The following is a 24,315-nucleotide window of genomic DNA, read 5'->3' as shown; positions in this document are numbered from 1 at the left end:
CTGCCAAGTTGAACTTCTCAGGGTTCTCCAAATGCACCCATGTTCTCTTTCTGGAGGCAGAGGGGAGTAGTGTGGACTTTGTAGCTGGACTCTGGGTTCAAATTCTAGATTTGTTCTTTATCAGCTGTGTGGCCTTGAACAATTTCTCTGTGCCTGTTTCCTCATCTATTAAATGGGGAATGATAACGGTGCCTATCTCATAGGGTTGTTATAGGTTTAAATGAGCTAATACATGTGACAAGCTGAGGACACAGCTTATTACTCCAGAATTTTGCGCATGCTGCTCCTTCAGCCTGGAACACCCTGATGCCACCTCCCAGGAAGGAAAGGGACTGTCTCTGATACTCTCCACCCAGTCCATAGCCTCTCATAAAGGCTGTGTTGTGTTTCCTGACTCTGGATTCCCATGAAATCGTATGTGGCTAGAAGGCATTGAATGTACTTGCCTGATTTTCCCATGAGATCAAACTCCCTGAGAGTAGAAATTTGGTCTTAAGTGTTTCAGTATCTGGTACAATGTTTAGCACAGATTATCACTCAAAGCCTAGTTTTTAAATTAATACATAGTACATGAATGAATGTGTGAAACAATCTATATATGAATGCATTAATGAATAAACAAATGGAAGCCATATTACACTTCCATTTCTTTCATCTAGTTGGACCCTGGATTGTGTCCATGACAAACACCTATCTATCTGGCTTTAAGTGGATTAGGAAAAAAAGCCCCTTTCCTCAAGACTTGTCACTTCCATCCCTCAGAAAATTGTCATAACACATTGTTTTTGTTAGAACAAGACAATCTCTTGCCATCTTCTCTAAAATTTTAAATAAGTATATAAATCTACAGTGCCTATCTAGTGAATAGAACCCCAGAGTTTGCGCAGTGGCGATTCTACACAAAGATGGTGGCCATGACTATGCTTCCTAAAGCAAAAAGCAAGACTGATATATTTAGAAACAAGTACTTAACTCTGAAATTCAGAAATCTCACCATCCTGTGAATTCATTGCTAAGTATTCTGTTGGGATGGGTATTTTGCTGTGAAGGACTGCATGTCTAAGGACACATTTGGACATACTATGGGATCAGTTCATCCATCCTTCTTGGTCACCCCTACTCTGGGACTTCTGTAGACTTTTCCTCCTAGCAGTGAGATATGCAGCAAAAAAAAAAAAAAGGGTTGGACTAGAAGCCAAGAGACATGTGCTTTATTTCTATTAGCTCTATCACTAATCAGTTGGACGATCTTGGGAAAATTCTCTTAACTGATCTGAGATTTAGTTTCTCCTTAGAAAATAAATCATAAAACAAGTTGAAGACCATAAACTCTCTGCAAAAGTAGAGTGCTATTGTCATCATCTACAATAATAACTATTAATATAGTAATAATAATAGCAGAAATTCTTCTAATAAACCCATCACAAATGTCACATTTTAAATTCATTCACATAGTCTATTGATTAGGTGAAGTACATTAATTTGTTAAGAAGTTAGCAGAGATTTTTTTCATGTGACCAATGTTGTCCTCATCTAAGAACAAAAAGCAAAATCCTGGGAAGGAGTGACAACTGTTAAACTTCAATTATTGAGAAAGAGGTCAGGAATATGAGACATCTGTACACCAGAAAAGTTGAAAGCAGGGAAGCAACAGGAAGGCATTGGGTATCAACAAGGAAGTGGGGGTCTTGTCATCCCCTAATTTTGGCACAGGGATTGTTTTGAACACAGGATTCAGGGATTTGAGTAGTTTCTAATGGATGACTCACAGATATTCTATGCACTATAGTTTACACATTTGTTTTGAACCAAATACTACAGTGACCTTACTGGTCACAAAGGGTCAGTCCTAACTCTGGTTAAAGGAGAGATGTTGGGGGGGGGGATTGTCTAAACAGAACCTTTTCCCTTAAGATAGAAAGTCTTGGATTCTTGTGAAACTTTGCCATTCTTTGGGGTTCGGGGCAATGTTGCAACCTTATAATTAAGATAAGATGTTTTGAGACAAGACACTAGAATGCCAGAATTGGGAATGCAGATAATAGAGCCTAAAAACATTCTCCCTAGAGACAAAGAAACTGAGGTAACTTGCCCAGAGTCATGCATCAAATTAGTGTGAAAGTCACTACTCTAACCAAGCTACCCCAGATCTATGGATATTAACAAGCCACATTACTCCAGATGCCTACACACCCATGAGGCACTGCTAAGAGTTTCTGATGAGCTTCTAGAGGCTTTATCCATGGAGGGTTTTCTTATCTAATTCCTTATCTAATTCCTTCACTTGTAGCCATCGCAGGCCCTGAGGACCCTACGTTTTCCTTTGAGGTTTGTCACTATACAACCAGGGCACAACATTTTAGACTAATAGGTGTGGGAGGTGGCAATGATGGAGAAAATGAAAATGATGGGTTGAATAATGATAACGAAAATACTCCAGTGTCGGGTCTCTGGAACTGCTGTCTAGGGTGGAGACAGGTACAGACTTCTGGCTAGTGTTACCCCCTTCCCATATACTCTTTGGGAGAAGCATGTGCCACTGAGCAGATGTTCCCTCTCCTATCTAGGGTCACACACAGGAGGGGTGTGTGAACTGGGCATGGTAGCACACGCCTGTAGTTCTGGCTACTTGGAAGGCTGAGGTGGAAGGATCACCGGAGCCCAGCAGGTCGACACTGGGGTGGCCGTGAGAGTGCCACTGCCCTCCAGGCTGGGCAACGAAGTGAGACTCCAACTCAAAAAAAAGGAGGGAGGCGACCCCCAAATCCCTGAAAATTATCTTTTGGAGGGCAGTCCCCTTGTAGTACACTTGGGATTTGCTCCTCCAGATCAAAGAGTCAAACAAAGTTTTTATCTGGAAGTTTTGAGAAGGTTTGCGCCAGGATTTGTGGAAGAAACGTCCTGAGTTGTAGCAAACAGGTTACTGGTTCTTCTACCATGACAACACACCTGTCCACATCACCCCTGTGCCCCACTCTCCCTATTCACCCAATCTCACCCCAAATGACTTTTTGGTTTGTTTGCTTCCCTGAATGAAAAAAGTCCTCAAAGGGAAACGTTTTGCTTTTGTAGAAAAGGTGAAACAAAAAAAAGCAAAAGCACCAAAAAGAGTCAAAATTGATGAGTCCAAAAACTGCTCTGTGCAGGGAAAAATGTTAAGAAAAAGAAAAGTGTATAAGATAAATATGCAATTTTTTATAAACAAATTTCGAGTTTTATAAACAAACTTCATACACCTATCAACTGGGGTTCATCACAATGCTAGATATTGTTTTGTTTTATTCAGAACCATCTGCGTTCGTTTCTACCCTTTTTATGTCATTCCCTGAATCTCAGTGGCTGGATTCCAGGGAACTACGTTTCTCAGACTCCTTTGCCCTCAGGGTTGTCTAAATGTGATTTAGTCTAAATGAGATTTGCTGTCTGCTGCGAGATGCACTAATGTAAGATGTGGGCAGACGAAGAGAGACCAAAGTCATCATTTTTTTCTGGAAGGAGCAGCCCATGGTGCCTCACAGACATGCTTTTGTGATGGTCTCCTGAAACTTACCTGCCTCTGACCTATGGAGGGAACCGATTTCCGAGCTCTAAGAAGCTTCAAAATTTTATGCCTCTTAGAGCCCCAGGTTAAAAGCTAATGGCAGTCCTCCTAACTTGCTTTCTTAGCTTTGTTTGTGATTTTGTAAGGATGTATAACTCAGTGGTAAATGTCTTTTTCCTTGACAGACCCAGAGTGATTCTATTTTATTGGCTGAACTTCCGGATAGAACCAGCTGGCTGCAAACGTTTGTGCGACATTGTGTGAATGACTTCCTCATCCTGGGCCTCAGCAGCTGCTCCATCAAACCACAATTTGGAAGAGATGACCTTTGTGTATCCTTCTATTTTTAGAATCAGTGAAATTCCACAACACTCTATGTTTGGGACAGATTCGTGAGCAAGCAAGGGCGAGATGGTAAGGGAAGCTGGCTTTTAAGAATCTAGGTGGGAGTGCCTGTAGTTCCAGCTACTTGGAAGGCTGAGGAGGAAGGATCGAATGAGCCCAGCAGGCCAACACTGGGGTGGCCATAAGCGTGCCACTGCACCCCAACCTGGGTGATGGAGTGACACTCCAACTCAACAACAACAAAAAAGAATCTAGGTGGACTGGGTACAGTGGCTCACACCTATAATACCAGCACTTTGGGAAACCAAGGTGAGAGGATTGCCTGAGCCCACAGTTTCGAGAACAGCCTGGGCAACTTAGAGAGAACTCATCTCTACAATAAATTTTTAAAAATTAGCCAGGCATGGTGGTGTGTGCCTGTAGCTCCAGGTACTTGGAAGGCTGACAGAAGGATTGCCTAAGCCCAGCAGGTCAAGGCTGTGGTGGCCGTGAGTGTGCCACTGCACTCCAGCCTGGGCAACAGAGTAAGACTCCAACTCAAAAAAAAAATAAGAAATAAAAAATCAAAAAATAAATAAGCTAGATGTTTTCTGCAACTGGGAGATGCTGTCATCTATGTAGCCACAGGGCTTCTCTGGTGCCGAAAGACATCCAGGTACTGGTGAGGTCACCCTGACTACTTCAGGGTGAAACGGCTGATCATGTCTGTTCCAAGTTACCCTCCTAGAGGCATCTGACCTAAGGAAGCACTTGGATAGGACGATGCTTTGACTCAGAAGAATGCCTCTCTTGTTCAGGTTGGAAAGTGAGAGGCAAGTACAGACTTTGAGGTGGAAGGGGCAGATGAGTCTCCACTTAAATATGGCACATATAGGCGATTTCCTTGAGATTCCAGGTGAGATGCAGTTCACTTTCCTAATGGAGTGAAAGTGCAACTAGTGTTCTTTCTACTAGAAGCAGCCTCCATGAAACCCACACCTGCAAGCAGTACCTGTGGTCTGTACTTCCCTCTCACCTTCCAACCTGAACAAGAGAGGCATTCTTCTGAGTCGAAGCATCATCCTATCCAAGTTCTTCCCTAGGTCAGATGCCTCTAGGAGGAGAACTTGGAACAGGTGTGATCAGACATTTCACCCTGTAGAAGTGAAGGGTGGCCTTAGCTGTACCACGCTACCTGCACCAAGTATTTCCAATCTGCCTAAGGGCAAGGAAGGCTGGAAGTGTCAGGAATGAACATCCCTCAACCCATGGCTGACAGGGTGGTGTATACATACCCCAGCTCTCCTGCCCCTGGGTGAGATAACTCAGAGTAGGTGGCATATTATCCAGACTGCTGCTTGGAGTTTTCACAAGGGACTATGGCCGGGTTGCCCATAGTGGTAACGGGCTTCTGTTTCTGACCTTTGGATGGCTGTCTTCCTGTCCCAGCCTCTCTTTCCAAACAAGCCGCCTGAGCCTGGATGTCTCACTCATGTTCTCCTTTGAGGGAACAGGATGGAAGGCAGTTAGTTTATCCAGTGCTTTCTTCATGCCTCCTGGTTACATTCAGAGGACTGAGATAGTGAGGATTTTTATAGGCAAAGACAGAAAGTAAATGCTGAAGTTAGAGTTACAGAAAGTAGTCTGGGGCTAAAGCATGGAGGTGCCTAAAGAATGAGAAAAACTCAGAAAGAGCTGGAAGCAGTGAGAGATGGGGAGTATAGAGCCTGATTGCAGCAAGGATTTAAAGGTGCTCGCAGCTCTTGTTGCATATCTTCACTTTCTTTAGTACTTAACCCTGCATCAGAGTATTCTCTCACTCTTTCATTCATTGAAAAGATGTGGTCACATATTCACTCTCTCAGTCATCAAAATCATTTCTGAATGCGTGTGTTGTACTAGTGGCCATACCAGGTGCCGGCATGCAAAGATGACAGGGCGTAGCCCCTGCCTTGAGGATGCTTCCAGTCTAAAAGCCCAGGGTGTAAGTCCCCGCTCATACCACAGACACCTCCCTGCTCAGGCTCTCTTGCCCAGAGGCTTTGTGAAGAGGTCTCTGCTTGGCTCTGGAAGGGGTCAGCCGCACAAGGTATTTTGCTCATTTAAAGCAAACAAGTAATAATGTAATGGCAAGAAGCCTCATAGAATGGTTATTTCTATTCCCGGACTGCTCCGGGGTTCCATCTAATTTATAAACATTGTTTTATGAAAAATTGAGATCATTCTTGGAAGTACCCAGAGAGAGTGACCTTTGCTTGTTTTGGTGCAGTGTTTGTGTGTGAATGTGTACATGGCTATTGTTGCTAAGGAAGGGAAGGCCAGCCGTGGGTAATGGCTGTCTTTCCATTCTACACATGTCCTCAGTCAGGGCGGTGTAACTGACACCCCCTCCCACACCCAGTTCTCCCCAGAAAGACAGGAATGAAGTCAGGCCATGGAGTCAACAGCCTAACAGAGCGCCTGGAGAAGGCTGGCCTTCACACACAATTAGAGCAAGTCCCACCAGTGCCTCCAGGTGCTTTTTCAAAGCTCATATATGTGCCATATTTATGCAGAGACTCATTTGCCTCCTTCTGAGGCAAAGCATCACCCTATCCGAGTGCTTCCTTAGGTCAGATGCCTCCAGGAGGCCCCTGGAGTGAAGACCCAGAAACCATCAGGCACATGCCTCAGGTCGTTTCTCAGGGGCTTCTCATCTGACTTTGGATTAAGTCAGTCATGAATACCAAGCTCTGTCTCTAGGGATTTGCCTCCAAGCTTAGGCTGTTGGGGGATTGTGCTTTACACGGGGAGCCGAGAATCCTTCAAGTGACTCTTAGGAGCACCTGGTCCCAGGAATAATTTTGGCTTAGGAACGAAAAGCACTGAGTTAAAGTCACTTTCCAATTCTGCCACTGAACTCACTGTGTGGCCCTGGACATACCACTTAACCTTTCTGTGCTCCAGTTTTCTCAAATATCAGTAGGAACACCTGCATGATACTTGATGAACTAATTCAGCAAATATTTATGTGTATGAAAAGCATAGCTGCCAGCCCCGATGGACATTTGGTTAAGCTATTTTCTTTCTTTCTTTTTTTTTTGAGTTGGAGTCTCACTCTGTTGCCCAGACTGGAGGGCAGTGACCGCTCCCGGCTACCACAACCTCGACCTGCTGGGCTGCGGCGATCCTTCCGCCTCAGCCTTCCAAGTAGCTGGAACTACAGGCGCACGCTACCACACCTGGCTAATTTTTTGATTTATTGTAGAGATGAGGCCTCGCCAACTTGCCCAGGTGGGTATCGAACCCGCGGACTCAGGCAATTCACTCACCTCAGCCTCCCAAAACATGGGATTACAGCCTGAACTACTGAGCCCAGCTGTTAGAATATTTTCTTTGTGTGGAATATTTCTTCCTCAAATGTCTGCCTGGATCTCCTCCCAGCCCCCACTTACGTTTCTGCTCAAATGTCACTTCAATAAAAAAGTTTTCCCTGCTTACTGCCTTCTTAAAGAGCAGTCCTTTTTTTTCTCTATCCCCTTTTCGGCTTTGTTTTTCTTCATAGTACTCATCATTCCCTGACATTATGTCCTAATATCCTTTTATTTAATTTGTGTGTTTTTGTTTTCTGCCTCCCCTGACAAGGATGTATGTATCATGAAAGCAAAGATGGTTCTGCTAGATGTTCTGCTCACCATCATATGCACAATGGCCTTGAGGATGCCAAGCACATGACAGGTACTTGGTACATGTTAATGAAGTCAACAACAGTTGTGTATACACACTTCCAGAGTGTGAATTCTAAACTAAGTAGCCCAGATTCAACTCAAATGTTCAGAAAAATGCCCCCAGGACTTGTCAGGCTTGGTTGGGCTTGTGATTGGAAGATGCATTTTTCCCTTCAGAGTCATAGATATAACTCTTTTCCTGTGGGTATCATTCACCTCTTTTTCCCCTCCAGCTCTCCACTGCAGTTTGTTTTAGTCATGGGGCTGTTTTGGAAGGGAATCTTTGAACTCTGGAACCACATTTTTTTTTCTTTGCATGGACTTGAGGCACTGTAGAGGGGAAGCATCTTGTTGGAGCTTCTTGGAAAACCCTTGGAGGAAGCCGTAGGGGGCACACAGCTCCAGGGGCCTGTGGTGGGGACCTCTCACCCCTGAGCTAATAGATATGACCCTCTCATATGGCAGAAACGTGAGAGCGATTTTGGACAGCAAATTTTTTAAAAAGTTGATGTCACGGGCCCCAGGGATCCACGGTGGGGTCTTATTCCTGGACTGGCATGGCCTTGCGTGAACAAGAACTGACTGGAAGGAAGACAGAGGCATAAGCACCCATGAAACACCAATGTGGATGGCAACCCCACAACTCTCTGAGGCCATGGCTACTCTCGTAGAGGCTGTGCTGAATGAGAGGTTAATGTGAACACAGAAACCCATAGAGGTGAGGTAGCTTAGCTAAGGTCTGGCAGCTCATAAGTGCAGAACTGGGATAACAGCTTCACTTGCCCTGTCCAGAGCTAGACTGTAAGCAGTCTTAGACAAGGATCGAGTCAACTTGTGCATCCTAGATTCCTCAGCACCTAGGACAGTACCTGGCACTGCCATATATCCTATACAGTCACACGCCCACCCTTTTTGAACTATGTCTTTAGAGAAAAAGAAGTCAAAAAAAGCAAAGAGAGCAAAAGCTGGTGTGGCTGCAGTTGTTGTACCTGATCTTTTACCAAGGATGCTTCTCCATGCCTGCCCGCACTTCTACCTACATCAGAGCTATCCTCTGGCATTTTGACCAACAGATCCAAGGTTGTTCTTGCAAGAGAGCTTTGAAATGCTTGACCCAATGGCTTGGTTCAGGAAATACTCTAAGTGTTATTGATTCTTCACTTTAGAGACTTAAAAAAAAGGCAACTTTTGGATATATATTCACACTGGGCTAGGTGATCAGCTAAGTCTTTTATTAACTCACTAAAAACAAATGAACTAGTTGAACTGACTAGAGCTGACTAGTTTTACAGTTGTATTACTGGAAAGAGATAAAATGATAGGCAACACTGTATGTGGCAAAATGCAGATTTCTGGGCTTGAAACCCAGAGGTTCTAATCCAGTAGACCTGAAGTATGATATGAATCCACATTGTTTTTTGAGTGAGAGTCTCACTCTGTCGCCCTGTGTCACACAGGCTGGAGTGTAGTGGCACAGTCATGGCCACCCCACCTCAGTACTCCAAGTAGCCAGAACTATAGGTATACACTACCATGCCTGGCTAATTTTATTTCATTTTATTTTATTTTTATTGTAGAGACGAGGTCACGCCAAGTTGTCTGGTCTGGTTTTGAACCCGTGGGCTCAGGCAATCCACTCACTTCGGCCTCCCAAAGTGCTGGGATTACAGGCTGAGCAACCAAGCCCAGTTATGAATCCACATTTTAACAAGTAAACTGATGAAATAGTTGCAGATGATCCAAAACCTTTCATAACACTGGCTGCAAAAACCCGTATGTGGGAGTCAAGCGAGAACAATTCTAGTTGAAGATATGACTTCTGTGTAGCTATGGGAACATATCTGATTCACTTGACCTCCTTGAACATGACTTTCTTATCTAAACAATGAGCACATCATTCAAGGTTTGCAAGATGGCAGCTTGGTGATGCGGTATGGTTTCCTAAAAGATTTGGTACTGCCATTTTGTTCAACGCTCAAGGTACTCTTTTTTTTGGCCCATCAAATCTATTAAGCATGTTAATATCAACCATATTCTACATTCCAGGGTAAATATAATTTAAATTAGCTACATTCAATTAAATAGCTGAATTGCAGTTGGTTGTTTGTTATATTTTATAGATATCCAAATGTAAACTTTGATTTCATAATTTACTTTTTATGTTTCAGAGTCCAAACTTTTGTTCTAGGCCTCAAACATTTCTAGAGAGTCTTGCAAAATCTGAAAGTCTAGATAATATGTCTGTAGTTTTTCTAATAAGTGAAATTGCTGTAGTTTTGTTTAGCTAACAGGATTTTTTTTTTGAGTTGGAGTCTTATTCCTCGCCCAGACTGGAGTGCAGTGGCCGTACACTCATGGCCACCCCAAGATGACCTTCTGGGCTGCAGTGATCTTTCCACCTCAACTTTCTTAGCAACAGGAAGTACAGTTGCTTGCTACCACACCCGGCTATTTTTTATTTTATTGTAGAGATGAGGTCTCGCAAAGTTGCTCGGGCTGGTCTTGAACCCGCCGGCTCAGACAATCCACTCGCCTTGGCCTCCCAAAGTGCTGAGATTACAGGCTGAGTCACCGAGCCTGGCCAGCTCACAGTATTTTAACAGGCAATGAAACTAGTCAGGAGTCAGTTTGATGGGAACATAAACAGCTTAGCTTTCTAGGGTCTTCCACATCACCCACTTAATGCCATCTAATTCTTACTAACTGCCTGGCTCTAGAATTGTTATCCATTACCAATCATGAGAGAAATCTGAAGATGCCCTGCAGATGCCAACTCATAATTTCATAAATAGGAACTAGTTTTAATACATCTGGTTGACTGGTATATCTGAGGTACACAATTGTCTCTATTTGATTATTTGAGCTTATCCATTTGTGATGGAGAATAAATGTTTGGTTAGATCAAGACCTAACTTCTCAATTCATCTGATCCACGATGGTTATGACCTTGTGATGTGATGTCTCTGTGATTTGGGCATGGACTGTGTCACACTATGCTAGTTGATTGATTTTGGCATTAAACTCTCTCAAGACAGGCGGCCCTTCTGTAGTTTAGTACAACTAGCTTCTGGCTTAGTTCTGACTCCATTTTATCCTTGTCTATCTTCCAGGTATCATGCTGCACTGGCCAATATCGCCTACAAGTGATAATGATGTCTTTTACTAGAGGATATCATTTTCTCTTATTAGAAAATACTCTTTTTCCTTTTTGTTTTTTAAAGGTACAACTCCTTAATGTCCTGACCTATAATTTTAAAAATTCCTTAAGAAAAAAAAATCAGTATGAGAGCTATATTTCCATTAAGTAAAAACATTTGCCCGTTTGTGTAAATCAATACATTTACCCCTGACAGCGCTGAGTGTATTAACAAGGGTCATCAAATAGCTAAAGTCATTATTATATCTTTATTTCACCATATGTAGTTGAGTGTTTTGATTATAAACATATTGAGGCTAAGTATTAATAGAATGATCAAACAATTTGAAGGTAAGAGCATGAATAATTGTGAATTCTGTTGTAAAGAAAGGAAGTTGAATGTGAGTGGGTTTTCTCCAAACTCTCTGTAAAAGACAGACTTCTGGGCAGACTGTTTACTACCCTACAGGACTCTGCTCTGCTTTTCATGTGTAGGATACTGGCCACCTATGGTTATTTAAACTTAAGTTTAGATCAATTAACATTAAATAAAATTTTAAAAAATCAGTTCCGTAGGCACACTAGCCATATGTCAATAGCTCAACAACCACATGTAACTAGGAGCTATTGAATTAGACGCACAGATATAGAATACTGTCATCATCATGGAAAGTTCTATGGATAGTATTGCTGTAGGAATGTCTCTTATTCTTATCAAATAATCTGATGATTCATATTTTGTTGAAACAGTTTAAATACCTGTGTTTCAAATTCTATGTCAAATACCAACATGGAAGAATGGTGCCATGGGTTATCAATGGATTGGTGATATGTTGGTTTGATGAAGTGGACTTTGTAGTACATCCTTGTCTTTTACTTTCTAGAAGCAAAATATGAGTTTGAAAAATTCAGAATTGGGCTGAGCATGGTGGCTCAAACCTGAAATCCCAGCACTTTGGTAAGTCAAGGTGAGGGGATTGCCTGAGCTCATGGGTTCAAGAATAGCCTGGGCAACTTGGCGAGACCTCATCTCTACAATATATAAAAAAAATTAGCCGGGTGTGGTAGTGCACGCCTGTGGTTCCAGCAACTTGGAAGGTTGAGGCAGAAGGATTGCTTGAGCCAGTAGGTCGACACTGGGGTGGCTGTGAGCATGCCACTACGCTCCAGAGAGGGTGACGGAGTGAGACTCCAACTCAAGAAAAAAAAAATCGGAATTGATTTATAAAAAGCCACACAAGCTAATGTTAACTCAAAGTTGCAATATAGTGGGTCATAAATAAAATATTCCATATAACGAACATCATTTTGGTTTGACAATTTCTATCAAGCGTATTTGATATTTTTTGTTGCAGTCATCGGACAGAACTCAGAAAAAGATACTGTGTTCATAACACTAGATCATCTCTTTATTCAGTCACTGTATTAAAATAAAAGCAAAAGAACAAATGATATTTTTAGAACAACCTATGAAAAGAATTTAAAATTTTGTCTCAAATTAGACAAATGTATCTCATGTTTCACAGGTAGCCTTATTCTTCAACTTGATTTTTACCTTCTTTAACTCAATATCAATTCTCTCTTTTTCTTTTTTTCACAACACCAGTAAGTTTTTATCTTTTAGGAAATCATTTCCAAAGAATGGCACACATACCACTTTTATTGGAATATAGACAACTTTTTTTATACTTTCAAAATGTATGATTTAGGAAAAATATAATTATTCCTTTAATATCATGACTTCTCATATACTAAAATTTGAAAATAAATTTAAGAAAAGGTGAGACAATTTTTTTTTTGAGTTGGAGTGTCACTCTGTTGCCCAGGCCGGAGTGCAGTAGCATGCTCAAGGCCACTGTAGCCTCGACCTTCTGGGCTCAGGTGATCCTTCTGCCTCAGTCTTCCAAGTAGCTGGAACTACAGGTGCTCGTTACCACGCCCAGCTAACTTTTTAATTTATTGTAGAGACGAGGTCTCACCAAGTTGTCTAGGCTGGTCCCAACCCCCTGAACTCAGGCAATCCTTTCACCTCAGTCTCCCAAAGTGCTGGGATTACAGGCTTGAGCCACTGCGCCGGGCCTTTGGTGTGAGACAATTTAAAGAAAATATGGGGTAAATAATGGTAGTGGTATCTTGACAGAAAAAAAAATCACGAGGTTGATATGTATAGACTGACACTTAGAAAATATTGCTTAAAGTAACCACCAGGCTTATCTTGTGGGTTATCCCTTAGGTGTTACAACTTTATTCTAATAGACCTATGTTGGTCATAGGTAACATGCTTGTCTCAACTCTAACGCTCCAACAGTACTTGCAATCTTAGTTTATTTTTGGACTTCTTTGAAGAGGTGAACATTTTCCCAACACATTCCACATGATATTTTGCTTCCCTGCTGAGCCCTGTGATCTTACCTCTCTACCATAGACCTCTTTTTCTTTCCAGGAAGTCCCAGTGCTGACTGGTATTTTACATATTTAAATACACTAAATAGTCTTGGTTCAGGGCATTTGCTTTGAAACTAGACATTAACGTGACAGAAACTCTGTCATCAAATTCAGTTTCAACTGCCAACTGTTCAATTACATGATGAGTCTGTGAACTTAGATTTTTATGAACATTTTAAAGAGGAATGCTATAAGCGATCACTTTATGGGAGCAGTTCTCCGGTGTCTTCTATCGCACACTAGTCTCCTATGTTGACCAGAAGGAAGGAAAGGGTCCCAAGGCCAAATAAATTTTGGAAGCTCTGAATATTAAGTTCCTCCTCTTGAACACTCCCAATTGCAAAGCATTATAAGGTCCTGGTTAAAATGCAAGTTCTGTATCTGGACGGCCTGAATTGGAAACTCAGCCACCACATGTGAACTCTATGCCTGTTTCCTCATTTGTAAAATAGGGAATGATAATATCAGTGCCCACCTCATAGGGTTATTGTGAAGATTAGATATGCTATGTTTCCCAAGCCTATTTGACTTTGAAACCCTTTCTTCGAGCACAATTCTTTAGAATATTCATGGGTCAATAATTTGGGAAAAACTACCCCAAAGGTTTGTGTTTGAAAGCCAGGAGCTCAGAAAATCGGTTGTTGTCCCCAAGAAACTTTTCTGTGTGAGGGAATGCTGCCCCCAGGTGGACAGAGAAACCTTGGCCAGAGACCCAGAGTGCGGAGTCAGGCTCTCCACAGGTGTTCTTAGAAAGTAAAACTAACGAACAAATACTTTTTCTGCTAAGATGTGATTTTAGATAATTTGAGGAAGAGAAGTTTGTTAAAATGCTAAGTGAAAAAAAATCGGTGTTACCAAGCAGAGGCAACAGCAAGAGCCAAGGCTCTAAGTTGTTCCCCATGACATGAAAAGACATGCTTTTTATTTTTGTATTCCCTGCTTAGAGCATTGCCTAGACAGGAACATAATAGGTGATCAACACATATTTATGGAATAAGCTACTGGTTGATTGATTTACTTACAAGGAGGAGCAGAAAATCTGAGTGAATGCTATGTTTCTAATGTGGATCTTTAGGGAACCCAAGGAAAAAACGGCTGCAGATCGAGTCCAAGTCCAAGTCATATGGCGGGGAACCTTTTCTCTGGGAACCTTATCTCTGGGATGAACCTTTTCTCTGGGATGATTCACTAAGGAAAGAAAGTCAGCTCATAACATGTTACCAGAGGTGCCAGCTAAAACTAAACCTCAAAGTTACTGAACAATTAACGAGAACATTTGGCTAACCAGAGAAGCTAAGCCTGTATATATATGACAGCCCTGTCATTTTAAACATTCAAAACAGCAATGTAAGAAAGTGGAAGGTGAGACTAGTGGTTCCCCACAGGAACATGCCAAGGAAACTTTTACTTTCCAAGTTGCCAAAATCATGATTATGTTTTACTCTTGCTTTGCTTCTCCTCCTCAACCCTCTCCTCCTCCTCCTCTGTATTACCATGACTATTAAAAACGAGCTCTTTTGTCGAACGCAGTTAGAAATGCAGATACGAAAGCAGTGCTCTAACTGCTAATACTAGAGCAGACAGGGTGGTGGAGAAAAGCTTGGGCATCGCTCAGTTAGGAATCTGGATTGTAAACAGCAACCAGTGCCCCCGATCAGGTGCAGCAAGGGTATGGAACTCAGCAGAAAGGTCCTGGAACACAGCTCTCAGCTGAGGTGGAAGCAGGAAAGCTCAGCTTCCCCAGCAGCAGAAATCTCTGAACTTGTGTCACGAACCATTAATGGTATTTGTTTCCGCTATAGTTTCTCTGACGCTGTGTTTCCAGTCTCAGATTCTAGAAAGAGAGAGGAGTCGATTGGCCAAACTGAGACCAGACGTGTGCCGAACATTTTCTGTTTGCTGCTGCAGGTTCATTCTTCTCCCTTCTCTACTTTTTCCACTCTGCTCTGAGCCCCAGGAAGGTCAACCTATACAGACTGAGTCACGGGCCCTTTGTCCTCTGATTTCCGGTTGGGTTAAGCCCATGGAGAGTGCTGTAGGAGATTGAGAGAAAGAAGGGAGTGACTTGAGGTGTTCATTCTCCAAAGGTCCTCTCTCCCTGCTGGGCTATGTGGCCTGGCTGCCTTTCTCCCTTCAAGATCATAGCTCCTGTCAAAAGTCTTTCCCTTTAAGTCTAGGGCTGGGCATTGTCTATCCCTTTTTGACTTCCTCACCACTTGTCTACCCCTTGTATCTAGTCCCAATATTAAATTTTCCCAGTTTGAGTGTCCCTTCTGTTTCCTGTTGGGTCCTGAAAGATTCCAGAGATCTGCCACAGAATACATCAGGCAATTACTTAACCTCCCTGGGATACAACTTCTCTCAGATGAAAAATTGGGTCAATACTTCATAAGGTTACAGTAAGGCTTAGGTAGGCTAATATATGTAAAGCTTGGGCCAAGCATGGTGGCACGCGCCTGCAATCCCAGCATTTTGGGATACCAATGCAGGAGAGTTGCTTGAGCCCGGGAGTTTGAAACCAACATGGGCAACATAGTGAGACTCCCATCTCTAAAAAACATTTAAAAGATTAACTGGGTGGTGCATGCCTGTAGTCCCAGCTACTCAGGAGGCTGAGACTGAGGTTTGAGCTCAGGAGGCCGGGGCTGTAGTGAGCTATTATCATGACACAGCATTCCAGCCTGTGTAGAAACAAAGCAAGACTCCATCTTAAATGATAATAATAATAGCAATAATAATAATAATAAATGCAAGCCTTGACATTAAAAAATACCCAATAAACCTAGGCTATTGTTATCCTTATTTTGTTCTTGCAATGGGGGGTCTTAAATATATATATATGCAAAAGTGATTAAAATGCTATGTGTGTAATAGTTTTCACATAAGCACTTCTTAAATGCAGGAAAAATTCACTGGTGACCAAGTGTCCCCATTTAGGTCGGGGACTATAGGATCAGAACGATCCTGGTGTCCTGTCCAGGGGCTTATGCTTGGCAGGTTCTAAGTGGTTATGGATTGACTACGACTGGCATCTTAGAGGTGAACCATGAGCGGCTCTTCCACCCACGAATCACGATCCACCATCAAACCCATCAACAATGAGAGTTCGTTTTCAGAGAAGCATCTAAGGTAGATACTTCCCTCTCCAGGGAACAATACCACCTGCTGGCCCCTTTGTCAATATTAAAAATAGAGAAAATAATTATCCCTCCAGGAATAGCTCTGGGCCCAAGAATATGATGTGAAGGGTTTACTTACTTGTTGCAGCCCAAAGTCAGTTCCACGATGCCCCATCTTAATTTCTGTTCTCTCGCTTTGCATTATCCCAGAAAGGAAGAGACTTGCTGAGAAGGCTCCAGCCCCATGACATGGCCTCAATTGTCCAGCAAGAGATGTTTTTGTTTTATATTCTTCTTTCCCCAAGAGAGAAGGCGTTACCGCCGTCCTAAAGTTGAGTGTCATGAAAGGCAGGCAGCGTGGCTTCATTGACAGAGCATGAGCTCTGAGGTCGGGACACCTGGGTTTGAATCCTAATTTGGTCGATTATTGGCTGGCTGATCTTGGGAAAGTTGCTCACCCTATCGGGGTCAAAATATCATTCTCGGTGAAGTGGGAACACTTCCTATTTCCATAGGACTCTTGTGAGGATTGAGAGAAGATGAAAGGGCCCACCATGGTGCCTGACACACTCAAGAATAGTGGCGGTGAGTCGCAGAAATAGTAGCAGTTTTCACTGCTCAAGCCCTTGCCAGTCATGCAGAGAGAATCCAAAGCATCTCTTCGACCCACAGATTCTAGATGGAAAAGACCAAAACATCCAGCTTCTTTAACATCTTTACCTTCCCACTCCTAGCAGAAAGAACTCTGCAGAGCTAGTTGGGCAGAGTGCAGGGACACTTCTGGGACTTCCTACTGGCTTAAAACTAGACATATAACGATAGTGTGCATTCAGTAAGGATTTACTCTGTGATGATCACTGTACTAAGACCTTCACAAACATTTTCTGAGTTAATGCTCAAAACAACTATGTTGCAATTCCCACCATTCCCCCCACTTTACAGATGATGACACTAAGTCTCAAAAGCTTCAGCGACTTTCCCAAAATCACATAGCCCATGAGCGGATGCAGAATTTGACCCAGAGAGCTTGATCTTAGAGTCCTGATGTTGTTTAACTTTGTATTGGCTCGATAGCTGGCTAAATGACACAGCAGAAGAGAAACACGGGCTTCACCTGTTGAAATGGCTATCTGAATTGAACTGGTATCTAGACTGAACTGAGTCACCAGCCCTGCCACTGAGCTGATCTAGCTGGGAATGCTGCATCTATTGGAAACGTAGATGCCTACGGCCAGAGCTCATCAACCTTGGAAGCACATTAGGATCACTTGGGGGAGCTTTGCAGAAAGTACTAATGCCTGGACTTCACTGAAAGAGATTCTCATTTAATTGCTCTGGAAATTAGGCATAGAAAAATGTTCGAAGCTTCCCAAGCAATTCTCATGTGCAGCCAGTGTTGAGGACAACTGGTGTGGATTCTTCCTGTGCTTTTTGGTACCACTTAGTCATAGAGCTCCTCAGAGTTCTTCAGCGGTGGGGTTTGTTTATCTTGACATTTAGTTCAGAACTAATTAGCTGATCCTCATACACTAGGCAATGATACATTGTGTAAATTCTGACTTGGGACACCACTTTGCATAGAAATATGAGACTTTCCAAGGAGAACATTTTTCTCTATTACTAAATGTAGTCAAGTTTCCTTTGGAAAATGGCAACATCCAAATCTCTTTTTCCTACTAATCATGTATTGCAAAAAGATTGCCTTGAAACGTTGCAAGGCAGCCAACACCACTCAGTAAATTACACCATGTAACTGGCTTAGGCCTCATTAGGCTTGCCCTCTCTGGCCTTATCGAGGGAACAGCCATTTTCCCTTGCAATCCCTTCTGGGAATGGATTTCTTCACTTTTCCCTGAAAGGTCAAGACATCCCCTTTCCCTGAATCCCTCATCAAGTTGTGACAGTTCAGCCTATTGTTATCTTCTTGTGCCGTTCCCCTGAGGATAAATTTTACTTACGAATTAAAGATGTCTACAACTGTAGATCATTTATATTTGAAAAAGAAACAGAACAATTTTGTTTTGAACAAGGACACTTCTCATGAACCCTGTTAGACATCTATCCAGCTTTCCCTTCCTCTCTCCAACAGGACATGGTTCTGTTTAGGCATCTCCGCCTCCCCTGCACAACTCATGTCTGCTCAGTCTCCATCTGTGCTCAACTCTCCATTTGCTTATCCCTCTCCGCCCTGACCTGGGCTTCTGGTGCCTGCTGTGGTGATGGCCATGCACGGATGGCATGGAAAGTTCCCTTACACTGTGGCTTTCAGAGTGAGGTGGTATTTGTCCTGCTACATAGGGTTAAGGTTAGGGTTATGGTTAGGGTTAGGGTTAGGGTTAGGATTAAGGTTAGGACTAGGGTTGGGATTAGGGTTAGACTTTGGTTTAGGGTTAGAATTAGTGTTAGGGTTAAGTTAGGGTTAGACTAGGGTGAGGGTCAGGTTAGGGTTAAGCTTAGGCTAAGGGTTAGCTTTAGGTTAGGGTTAGGTTAGGTTAAGGTTTGGACTATGTCAACATTAGGCTTATGGGTTTTTTGCTTTAGATATGAGATAGGGTTAAGGCTAGGTCTGGCTTAAGTTTAGGACTAGGCTTAAGGTTAGAGTTAGCTTTAATGTTATAGTCAGGTGTGGGTTTATGTTTTAGTTTAGGTTATTGCACTATTGGGTTCCTATTGTTTTTCATCCAGGGTTTGTGTTTGAGTTAGGATTAATTTTAGGGTTTGTTAAGGTTAGTATTTGTTTCAATTTGGGTTGTCGTTATTTTAGTTATTGTGGTGCACTATTGATTTCCTGCTGTTTTGTATTTCTAGGTACTGCACCATGTTATGATTAGTTCCTTAATCTTTTCCCACAACTTTATGAGGAGTTGCTTTATTAAATTCTCATTTACTGAGTTTTAATATGTCATCTGCTTTCTGCTGGGACTCTGAGTGAAACTCATGTTTCTGCGTCTCCAGTTTCAGGGGTTGGATTATAGTCACTGTATCCTATTCACTAGTGATTGTTTCAGACATTCAGATCTAATGTAGTCAGTCCATGGTACTGTTAAGAAGTGTGTTTGATGTAGAGGTGAGTACCTGACTCATGTTGGTCAATTACATGGAAAAGAAAAGGAAGACTTGTGTCAGCTTCTCCCCAAAGCCATTTTGTGAGTGAAAGGATGGTACTGTGAGGACAAGACCACATTTCACTGGGCAGAGCCCAGAGTCATGGCATTGCAGTTCTGATTAGTAATCTATAATCTTACCAGTATAGGAAATAATGCCTCGCATTTTGGTTACCCTCATTTTAGTTATTTTTGGTTTTGTTTGTTTGTTTTTTAATTTCCTGCCAAAAGCACCATAGCTGATATAATTTTATTGTTAGTTACCTTTTTTGACATGGAGTTGAAAGTATTTCACATGCTTTGTCCCATTTGATTTTCTCAGTAGCTGTGTTAATGAATATAGTAGTAGTAATCGCTAAGGTAATAAGCAATAATAATAGCTATGTGACAGGGTCTATTCAAAGCACTTATCCATAAACATTAATTTGGTTAATCATCTCAACAAGTGTATTCAATAGATACTACTATTATTCCTGAAATATTTACTAAATAATAGAGAAGTCACTGAGATATCAAAAACACACATCGGGTCACCCAGCTGATAAGTGATAAAGCTAGTATTTGAACCCAGGGAGCCCTATCCCAGAGTCTGTGCTCTTTATCACTATATTCTCATATTTCAAATGAAGGATCAGAGCACCAAAAAGCTAGTTGTATCATTTCCACTACGCCACACTTTTCTTCCATCAGGGTCTTTCATATATATTTTATATATATATATAATTTTACTTTATTTTAGATTCAGAGGGTACGCATGCATATTAGTTACACGGATATATTGTGTAGCGGTGGGAATTGTGTCTCAGGTGACCCATTTCTCAGAGAGTAAATGTTGTGGTAACAATTAGTGGAGCAGTTAATGCAAATAGAAACTCTCCACCTCTCCAAGTTGTCCTTGACGTGGAATCAGCGACAAGTGTGAGAAGAGACTCCCTCTAGGGGCCACCAAATATAGTGCAGCCTACAATTGCACACATGATATTTAACCTCACCTCATAAACTCTAAGAGAATTTTGCAAATCTCTATATCTTTCATTATTTTAAAGTTATCTTCTAAAAAATTTATCATGTATTTCAAGCAATATCATTCTTGGCATATTATATTAGCATTTGAAATGCAGCTGTTAGATTATTCTACCATTAGTATCCACTGAAACCTGAAGAATTTTATTGCGACCCAATAGTCACAGTAATCCAGTCAAAAATTGTGGTAAGCCCTTTCATAGATATTTATTTCTTTAAATTCTATTTCCACTCAATATTGCACACATAATTCCATCCCAAGGACTTCTGGGAAGATGGTGGCAGAGCCAATCAGACTATGTGAGTCCCAGTCAAGGCCCTTCCCAGGAAGAATCTGCTGGGAGTGACTGTCAGCTCCAGGCTCTGCATCACCACCACAGCACCTGACCAGACCCACTAGAGAAGATGAAAGAGGCACCCTGCCAACATCTTGAAAACTGGGCAGGAAAATACTGACTTGTTCACCGTGGACTGACAGACCTGGTCTCTGTGATGGCATGCTAACTACTCAGGGGTTGATCATGACCCATAAAGAATATCCCTAAAGCACAAACTCCAGAGGGACACAACAAGGGCTGAGTCTCAGGGTCCCCACCCCCTACCCTGATTCAGCCATGGGACAAAGAGTGTGACCAGAAAAGTACAAGGAAGACCTCAGAAGAGATCGGCATCCTGTTTCAAAATAGAACAAATTCAGAGACCTGATGAGGAAAGAATAGAGGGCTGAACAAACATCAGAAGTGAAAACTTCTATCACTGCTACTGAATAACAGAACTGAAAAAGAAAAGAAGTGAGGAAAAATCAGTGGAAGAACACAGCTAATTCTCAGTGCAACAAAGAGAAAACACCTGAAAAATCAGAACTTCAGAACCCAAACAGCAGAAATCACCAACAACTGATCCCAGAATACAACAGGGATTAGAGAATAGATGGAAAGAGTGAATAAAACTCAAGAAAGACAAGATGCAATGCTGAAAGAACTTGTAACAAAGATTTTGGCCATAACAAATTTCACCCAGAAAATAAATAACAGGAAGACAAAAATGGAAAGCCGAGTTAATCAAGCAGAAGAAAGACTCTTAGAACTTGAAGATTAAAACATGGAATTAACCTGATCTGTAAAAAGCATAGAAAGAAAACTCAGAAAGAACAAAGTCTCCAATAGATGTGTGATTATATCAAGTGGCCAAACCTATACCTGATTGATAGCCCATAAGAAGAAAGAGAAAGGTAGAACACCTTAGAGTAAGTATTCCAGAGGGTTCTTCAAGAAAACTTTCCCCTTTCATCAGAGGTGTAACTATCCAAACACAAGAGATACAGAGAACACCCGTAAGACATCAAATGAGAAGATCAAGCCATAGACACATAGTAACTCATCTACACAAAGTAGGTATAAAAGAATAAAGTAGCAAGAGAGAAAGGTCAGACTAATTACCAGGGAAAACCAATCAGAATAGCAGCAGACCTATTGACAGAAACACTACAAGCTAGAAGGGACTGGAGCCCAATATTCGAAGTCCTCAAAGATAAACAATTTCAAACAATAATTACATACCCAGCCAAGCTCAGCCTCATCAGTGATGGAGAATTAAAACTCTTCCCAGACATCTAATCCCTAAGAGATTATGCAGTTTCCAGACGAGCTCTACAGGAGATGCTTTAAAAGGTATTGAGCACACAAGAAAGAAAAAAAGAATGACCATGCACTTCCCAAAAGATCAGCAGAACACAGAATCAACAGAGAATATATCGCAACTGCAAACTTGAAGACACACGTCTGGGCCCTGATGTGGTGTGGCCAGGTGGGACTGCAGCCCCGGGCCCACCGGGTGGGCATGGCTTGGAATTGAAGCCAATCCCAAAGCTCAAAAGCAAAAAAGTAGCCAATCCAGTGGCTACTAACTGCACTTCATTCAACCCTCGATGCCTCCCAGAAAAAAACTCCATCAATGATCCCAGAAAGCCCAGCTGCTATTCCACCAATCACCACTGGAGGATTCCAGAGGCCATTATGCCTCTCCACAGGCCCCATCACTCACACTAGCCAGGTGCCCAGCAAGCCCATTGATCACAGCACCCTCAGTTCCTGGGTGTTGCCTGAGTTTGATACAACAGCAGAAAGCTGCCTCCCAGCCTACTGGAAACATCACCAAGGCCAGGCAAGAGAGTCAAGTCGAAAATCTCACACCTCCAAGTTTCCACATCTAACCTTTGAGAGTCCACAGTCTTCCAGCTCAGAGACATTGGGAATTCCCTTCATCAGTGAGTGCCCCAATCAGTCCAAAAAGCTAATTTCCAGAAGACCCTTAGTTCCTGTGCTCAGTCCCCAAAGCTGTGGGGTTCTGTCAGCGCACACACTTCAGAGCTTCTCTTATGTGTTCATCCCACCTGAGATCCAGACCCCAGAGCTGTCTTTTGCGAAGGAAGAGCTCACTCCCCCAGAGCAGAAGGAAAACAACCTCCCAAGTGGCCCACTTCACACTAGTACTCCTAACAGCCCAGAACCTGTTCTGCCTGAAGACACCCCTGAGGACAAGGATGGGGTAAATATCACATGGAGGAGACAGCAGCATCTGCTTGCCTACCTCAGGGAGAGACGGAAGCTGGGCAGAAGCCTGTTCCTCATGAAGGACTGACTGTCTCTCATCAACCTCAAGATGTCAACGGTTGATTTTCAGAGTTGCGGACATCACTCTCCTGGCTCACAGAAGAGTATATTGATAGAATAAAGTGGGAGATAACACTGATAAGAAAGCGATATTGTAGCTACACCTCGGTTCATAAGGGAATTCAATTCCCAGATTTGCTTTTTAAGATACCTTGGGTAAACAGTTGAGTTTACTGTCATGAACTTTTCACTATAATGTTTTTCTTTTTTGGGTTGGAGTCTCACTCCACTACCCATGCTGGAGTGTGGTGGCACACTCACAGACACCCCAGTGTCGACCTGCTGGGCCCAGGTGATCTTTCTACCTCAGCCTTCTGAGTAGCTGAGGTTAGAGTTTCTTGTAGTGCAGAATGTACACTGGCTTAAATTTTCAACCATATTATTGGAAAAGATAGAGGCATGCTTGTTAGATGACTGCATGATGGTAGCAAGGATGGTGTTTATTTTTAGTGTGATAAAAAGCCTACCTGGAATCCTCTTTGGAAGACTGAAGGGAGTAAATGATAAATTTAAAAATGGGATTAAGACAAGCAAGGACATTTCACTTACAGTGTGAAAGTGTTCCAAACTGAGCTCATACTTGGTTACAAGATGGTGGCAGTTGAGATCTTGTATTTTCCTTGGAAACTAGAGGATGGTAAGAAGTGAAAGTAATCCAGTCCTCTTTTGATGGGCAGCATGGTTGTTTCCAGGTTCTTGCTATTGTGAACAATGCTGCGATAAACATACGTGTGCAGGTATCTTTTTTATAGAGTGATTTGAGGTCTTCAGGGTATATTCCCAGTAGGGGGATTGCAGGGTCATATGGAAGGTCGATTTTTAGAGCTTTTAGGAATTGCCACACTGCTTTCCACAGAGGTTGCACTAGTTTGCACTCCCACCAACAGTGTAGAAGTGTTCCCTTTTCACCACACCCTCTCCCGCAGCTGTTATTTTTTGAGTTGTTGATAATTGTCATTCTGACTGGAGTTAGGTGGTATCTCAGTGTGGTTTTGATTGCATCTCCCTGATGATTAGTGAAGTTGGGCATTTCTTCACGTGTTTGTTGGCTGCTCGGATGTCTTCTTTTGTGAAGTGTCTGTTCATATCTTTTGCCCATTTTATAATGGGGTTGTTTGTTTTTTCTCTAAAAATGTGGTACATATACACGATGGAATACTGTGCAGCCATAAAAAAGAACAAAATCATGAATTTCACAGCAACCTGGATGGAACTAGAGTCTATAATACTGAGTGACCTCTCAC

General features: G+C 42.3%; 1 pseudogene; it reads left to right on the top strand.

Moving 5' to 3' along the window:
* The first annotated feature begins 22,326 nt into the window (after positions 1-22,326).
* Positions 22,327-23,039, top strand: LOC103264542 (annotated as a pseudogene).
* The last annotated feature ends 1,276 nt before the right edge of the window (positions 23,040-24,315 follow it).

The sequence above is a fragment of the Carlito syrichta genome, unplaced genomic scaffold (assembly GCF_000164805.1).
Source record: "Carlito syrichta isolate Samal-C Ts95f unplaced genomic scaffold, Tarsius_syrichta-2.0.1 Scaffold305677, whole genome shotgun sequence".
Taxonomy (NCBI): Eukaryota; Metazoa; Chordata; class Mammalia; order Primates; family Tarsiidae; genus Carlito; species Carlito syrichta.
The sequence above is the reverse complement of the archived record's forward strand: the minus strand, read 5'-3'. Positions and strand labels throughout refer to the sequence as shown.